Source organism: Mustela putorius, unplaced genomic scaffold (assembly GCF_011764305.1).
Source record: "Mustela putorius furo isolate JIRA1106 unplaced genomic scaffold, ASM1176430v1.1 tig00003972_pilon_pilon_pilon, whole genome shotgun sequence".
Classification (NCBI taxonomy): domain Eukaryota; kingdom Metazoa; phylum Chordata; class Mammalia; order Carnivora; family Mustelidae; genus Mustela; species Mustela putorius.
In genome coordinates, this window is record NW_025422115.1 from 12,554,433 (window position 1) to 12,561,670 (window position 7,238).

At 38.3% G+C, this 7,238-nt stretch overlaps 1 long non-coding RNA gene across 1 annotated transcript; it reads left to right on the top strand.

Moving 5' to 3' along the window:
• Positions 1 to 263: 263 nt before the first annotated feature.
• On the top strand, positions 264 to 1,405 carry LOC123389291. The gene is made up of 3 exons (XR_006603866.1): positions 264 to 527; positions 958 to 1,053; positions 1,300 to 1,405. It is a non-coding gene; the product is annotated as an uncharacterized LOC123389291 (long non-coding RNA).
• The last annotated feature ends 5,833 nt before the right edge of the window (positions 1,406 to 7,238 follow it).

The following is a 7,238-nucleotide window of genomic DNA, read 5'->3' on the forward strand; positions in this document are numbered from 1 at the left end:
TATTTCTTACAGTTCTAGAGGTTGGAAGTCTAGGATTGGGGCGCCAGCATGTTTGGGTTCTGGGGATCTCTCTCATCTGAGTTGTAGACTGCTGACTTCTTTTTTTAAATTTTTATTTTATTTTATTTTCAGGGTTCCAAAAGTCATTGTTTATGTACCACACCCAGTGCTCCAAACAATATGTGCAGGCTCACCCAACGTCCTACCCTTCTTCCCTCCCAAACCCTCAGTTTGCTTCTAGACTGCTGACTTCTTATTATATACTAACAAGGTAGAAAAGGCAAGAGAGTCCTCTGGGGTCTCTTTTATAAAAGAAGTAATCCAATATGTGAGGGCTTCACACTCATGAACTAATCATCCCCAAAGGGCTCCCCCATAACACCATCACAATAGAGAGTAGGTTTCAACAAGGAATTTGGGGGGAACACAAACCTTCTATTGACTGAGTTGTATTCTTTTCTCAAGCATGTCAGTGTTGGTGGATAGTGTGTGTGGAATGCACCACCTTTCCTTTGTATCCATGTAAGGTAAGCCCTGGCAGCAATTTTTAATTTTCTGTAATGTAAGTGCCTGACTTAAGCTTTTGATTGCTGAGGCATTCACTTCAAAGATGGCTGTGTCAAATAAACAACATTGCCAGCTACATGACCAAATAAGGAGCCAGGTAAACTCTCCACAACTCCAACTCCTCTTTTGTTTGAGAGGTCTTGGTTGGTTTTAATAACTGGTCACTTGGCCACATTTTTTTCTTTTCTTCCCACACTTTAATTCCCATTTTTCTGTTTAAAATTCACCAATAAAGAGTAAGGTGTTGGAACCCTAGGCTCCCACCCTCAGTACAATAAAAACAGAGACCCAGGTGCTCGCTCTCTCTCTCTCTAAGTCCTCAACATGTGGCCCCAGGTGTGCTGTATACCCTCCAGGACTTGTGAGTAATAAACTTTGTTTCTTTTAAAGTTTCCTAATGGTTGCTGCTGAGGAGGTCATATAATCATAATAAGAACCAGAAGATCCAGACACAATGTTGATTCCGAAAGAGGAAAGTGGGCCTAGGTGAGTGCTCCCAGGCTTTCTAGCCAGCGGCATCATTATTCATAGGCTGAGACCAGCACAAAACAACCCCGTTCTTAGAAGTATTTATCTTGTTCCCTTCTCTTTTCTATACACAGGAGGGAAACACTCATGGGAAGGGGAGTTGTCTTGTTCCATGTATAAGGGACTCCAGTCTTACTGTACTCCTGGCTGCTCACCACCCCTAACTCTTCGACCTATACTCTCTGCCTGTTCCTTTTACCACAGAAGCAGCCGTGAGATTACTGTCATCTACAGGGGAGCGGTGAGAGAATCATCCCTAATGAGATTGGAAAATGATCTTCAATATTTAGAGATTTTCCGGGCTGGGCATTTAAGTTTTGTTGAGGAACAGAATGAGATTTCCAGCAAATTTTCTGGTGGGACTAAAGTAAGGTAACTCCCTAAGCTCCTGAGTTCCATTTCCTGACATTGACATGGCCAAAATTCCTTTAATTTAGCTTCTGTTTTTTTCTTTTGAATAGAAGAAGAGAAAATGTTTGAGAATATGCATTTTTGTTGAAATGTGCTAAATCATACTAGAATGTTTTTAAATTAGAAAGGTAATACAAACACCAAGGCCTTCCAAACTATAAGCCCTCTTAAGCTCACATGAGAGAGATTTACGAGGTGCTATTTTTACTGTGTGAACAAGAGAAACCAGATCTGAACTGAAGTATAACCACACTCACTGCTTGGTATTTTACATATGTTTTTATCTTACTCCAATTAGCTATGTTACCTAACCTCTTGTTCTGATGTGAAAGTAGACAGTAAATTAGAGACGACTCTCAGAGTTGGTGGTAACTAGACCTGACAGATGCTGAAGGAAGAACCAGCTGCTAAGCTCAAGTGAAATACAGAACTACCTCCACTCTGCTCATCTAATTTGATCTAATTTGTACATTTGTCTTGACTCATGGAAAAAAGATTGTTGACAACAGCATTTCAGATAGATGTTTTGTAAATCCTCAAACCTGTGAAAGTTTTTCTTAATCTGTCATATTTGCATTGGCAAGCAGCACACACCTCAGGGCCACCCGGGGAGCTATTTTTATTTTTTTTATTTTTTTATTTTTTTAGGAGAATGAGTTTATTCTCTGTGAAGAAGTGAGGAATTGATTCATAAGAGAAACAGTGAAAGTGAACAAGGTACTGATAACAGGGAGTTCCTGCAAGGAAGTAGGTGGGGCAAATTAGAGAAATGGGAAAGGAGATAATAGATTTTCATCTCCTCCTGCCCCTGCATGCCCAGTGCTGTGTGGGCCAAGAGGCTTAAACCCATTGCTATGTTCATCATTTAACCATTCAACAGCAACCTGGCTTTAATTTTTTCATGTATTTACAATGACTAATTTCTTCCTTGATTTTATTAACTATTACAACTCTTCAAAGTAGAAAAAAGTGGCCCTGAATTAACCATCAATAATAAGAAATATACCATGTTAAAATAATTTTGAACATAGTATACGACTTACATTTTTTAAAATGTGCTGAAAATTTCTAGTCAACTGATTTTTTCAAAACTGCAGGTAGATTTCTTTTTCCTTTCCTTTTTTTTTTTTTTAATTTATTTATTTGTAAGAGGGGGAGAGAGAGCAAGCACAAGCAGGGGAATGGCAGGGAAAGGGAGAAGCAGGCTCCCCGCTAAGCAAGGAGCCTAATGCTGGACTCAGTCCCAATCATGGCCTGAGTCAAAGGCAGAGGCTCAGCCGACCCAGCCACCCAGGAATCCCTGCAGATAGATTTCTGCAAACAAACTGTAGCATATAATATGGAAGGTTGTGTATCTTGGTATGTTTGGTTTGTAGTTCATCTACAATTGAGAACTAATAGGATAGGAGAATCATTTCTCCAGACTAAAACAATAAGAGAATCACTTCTCCAATTAGTTGTAATGATAATGGGGACCATTTGGATTGTGAAAGAAAAAAGCAGCAGCACATTTATTATGTAGGTAAATGCTGTGATATCCCTTAACGAAGGTGAAAAAAAAAAAAAGACTCAGAAATGAGTACTCCTTCAAGTTTCATGTTCCTAACAGAAAGGAAAAGTGGTTCATATTAACTTAGAAAAATTTCTATCCTCCTAGCATGGTTTCTGTTCTTTAATTCTCTGGGTCGCATACATTTTTTTTAAGTGTTATATTAAGGTAAGTCATAAGTAATAAAGAATGTGACATGAAAACAAAAGGGCAATTTCTTTCCAAGGAAAATAGGTTTTATTCCATTACATTTCTTAGAAAGGAAACTTTCTTCTTCTCAAGTCTTTATTAAATCATCTATGGGGTGCCTGGGTGGCTCAGTTGGTTGAGCATGGGACTCTTGATCTCAGCTCTGGTCTTTTTTTTTTTTTTTTTTTAAATGTTCAGTTAGCTAACATCGTTAGTTTTTAATTAGCTAGCTAACTAGTTAGTACGTCATTAGTTTCTGATGTAGTGTTCAACAATTCATCAGTTGCGTATAACATCCAGTGCTCATCACAACATGTTCAGCTCAGGTCTTAATCTCAGGGTCGTAAATTTAAGCCCTGCACTGAGCTCCAGTTGGACACAGAGCCCACTTAAAAAAAGAAAAAAATCACCTTTCTAGGGCTTGGGTCAAGCTAACACCAATGATCATCATCATCATTGTCAAGTATTTTTGGAGTATATTCTGTGCTAGATAATGGGAAATAAATGCCTAGAACAGTCCCTGCCCCAATGGTGTCACATATCCACTCAGTCAATCATCTTTCTGACACTTGACACAGCAGGTCCTTTCTCAGACCTCTCACTTAGGGAGCCTGAGAAGCCGCAGGCCAGTTTACCGAACAAGCTGCATATGCTACATGTTTAACAACTCAAATTGCCATATTTTTTTGAAGATTTCAGGAATGGCAGAGGCTGGAGTGCACAGTATTTATAGGCAAGTCTTGACTGAAGCTATCAAACGTAGGCACAACGCTGAAGGGCATGAAGAATCAAGATGTGGAACCTGCCTGAGCCCCATATTGGGGCTTCAGTAAATGAGGGTTCCATTCTACCTAGTAAGTTCTGAACACAATGGGTGGATCATTTTGACTCAGTTAATGTTTCAAAGAAGACTAAATGGTCTTTCTTGATGCCAGTTATATCATTTCTAGGAATTTATATAAACTTGTAAGTGGTGCAGAGAGGTAGGTGTCGGTTAGACCATTTGCTTGCCTTTCCTAGGAATTTCCATGTAACAAGCCATGGTATTGTAGGAAGTTGAACTTCCTACTTTAAGCCCATTTTTATCCAACTTTCTGCTTTAAATCAACAAACAGCTCCATGTTTGGTACATAAAAGACCACCAATGCAGGTTTAATATAATGCTTTAAAATGAATGTGTGGAATAAAACATGGACACTTTTCAGTGGTGCTGAGACATTAGGCCAGCATTTCCTAGCCACCCCTCAGAATGCTTTTGCCTCATAAATTTCTTTTCTTTTCTTTCCTTAATTTTTTTTAAGATTTTATTTATTTATTTGACAGAGATCACAAGTAGGCAGAGAGGCAGGCAGAAAGAGAGGAGGAAGCAAGCTCCTTGCTGAACAGAGAACCCAATGTGGGGCTTGATTCCAGGACCCTGGGATTATGACCTGGGCTGAAGGCAGAGGCTTTTAACCTACTGAGCCACCCAGACGCCCACCATAAATTTCTTAAGTTCATTCTTTGCATCCACTTCATGCTAATCATATAATTATATTTATGCTAATGATTCTGAGGAGAAAAACCTTCAACTACGCATAACTTTGCATTTACCGACATTAGTAGAGTAAATACTCCTGGTTTAGGTTACTTTTAAGCACTCATTATAACGGGGGTATTATAACTCTCCAAAAGGACTTTGGTAAGCTTGGAATGATAGAAAGCAAATAACATGTTTAGAATAGTTTGCCTTGCAGGTACTGAAGGGACTGGTGTGTGAGCCAATAGGAGACAGTCATTGCATAATGGGAATACTTCCCAAATGTAGACACTCTTGAAAGGCTTCATGGCATGCCTAGAGTACTTTGTTTTACTTTCCCAAGTTTGAGGAGACTTGACATTAAGTCCCTAAAAAAATAAAGAGATAATTAAAATACATAATCATATGGAGCATTTTGTGATTATGGGAATCCAATTTCAATGAATATCATTTTGTATTAGACTTACATTCAAATTAAGTACATGCACACACACGAGCTAGATGATACCAGCAGAAGTCCAGCAGTTTACCCTCTCAGGAAAATAACACGGAATACTTGCTTGCCCCAAGCCATCTGGAACAGTTGAAGCAGGAAGAGAAGGGTATAGTTCTGAAAACAGGGGCATTAAGTGATCATTATATACTGAATATTGAGTTCCCTAACCCTCATCCCTACTGCGTCCTTAAAATTTGTAAGATAGGCTAATAACTCAGGCAGGAGATTAAAAAGTATTCTGCAAGGATTCTGAACAGCCTGAAGAGAGAAACCCTATGAAATTGCCCATTCCATTTGTACTTTGTAAAGCCCACTGTTGATCATTCTAAATGCGGATATATCAATCATTATTTTGGTGGTCCATCCTTAAATATGAACCAACAGCAAAAATGACTAGATATCTGATGGAAACCTTTTATATCAAAGACAACTATGAAAACCAACCAATAGGGGAAAGGTTACTCAAAGAAAAAAACTACACAGGACTATAAAGTCTTAATAATACAACTGCTATTTTAGAATCTCTATCCTATACTTTCATAGTACCCCTAGGAAGAAAAGGGAAGAAGTTGCATCCATGAAATAAGAATAGAATGTTGAATAAAATATATTATTTTTTAAAGGCAAGAGAGAACTCTGATAAATTAAAATTAAATAAATGGAAATTAAATATATATTGGAAGATAATGTGAGGAAATTTCCCTGAATGTGGTACAAGAAGTCAAATATATAGATATTAGGAGAGAAAAGAAAATTAAAGGATCAGTTCAAAAGATCTAATACTCGAGGCACCTGAGTGGCTCAGTCGGTTAAGCAGCTGTCTTCAATTCAGGTAATGATTCCAGGACCATGGGATCGAGCCCCTCGTTGGACTCCCAGCTCAGCAGAGAGCCTGCTTCTCCCACTCCCTCTGCTTGCTGCTCTGCCTACTTGTGCTCTCTCTATCAAATAAATAAATAAATAAAATCTTAAAAAAAAAAAAAGGAGACCTAACACTCAAATAAGAGTTTCAGAAAAAGCAAAACCCTTTAAAAGAGAGTAGAAGATTGTTTTTAAATTTTCAAAGAAATTTCCCAAAATTAAGAGACATGAATTTCAAATTGAAAAGGCTGATAAAATACTCAATGAAACAGATTTTTTAAAAAAATCAAGCCTGACATTATGATATATCACAATCCTGGGAAATATGTTTTTAGAGGTAAAATTTCATCAGATATGAAAGATTAAGACTAAAAATGTCTGGTCTTCTCAAAAGTGAAACTGAAAGTTGAAAACAGTGCAGCCAAACTTTTAAAAACTTAGAAGCGGGGCACCAGGGTAGCTCAGTTAGTTAAGCAGCTGCCTTTGGCTCAGGTCATGATCCCAGGGTCCTGTAATCCAGCCCCATGCCCAGCTTCCTGCTCAATGGGGAGCCTATTTCTCCCCTTCCCTCTTCCCTCTGCCACTCCCTCTGCTTGTGCTCTTTCTCTCTCTCAAAAAAAAAAAAAAAAATTAAGAAATAAAATCTTAAAAAAATAAAAAATAATAAAATTTGGAAGGGAAACTATTTCTGACCTTAAACCTAGAAAAATTATCTATTAAGCATAAGAATGGAATCCAAGTACATCCATTTTCTCAGGAAGCTCCTTAAACAAGGCTGTACCAAACCAGCAGAATAATTCAGTAGTGAGGCATCAGCCTCCAGGACACAAGGAACACATGTCAGCAAAGAGCCAAGGATACTGAGGATGGGAGATCACAGGCTCAGCTCTGTAGGCCCTCGGGGTGCTGGGGGGGAGGTGGGGGCTGAAATCTCTTAGAAAGCTTTCTTAAGAATATGGAATTGATGTTTTTACAGATTTTTAGACATTTGGGGCTGGAATGGTGATAAATTAATAGGAAACTAAGCAAATGAAAATAAGACAATTAACTTTGAGGGCAAGAATAAATGCAAAAAAAGGAAAAAGTAATTGTATTGTGCCAGGTGGTTCATCTATGAA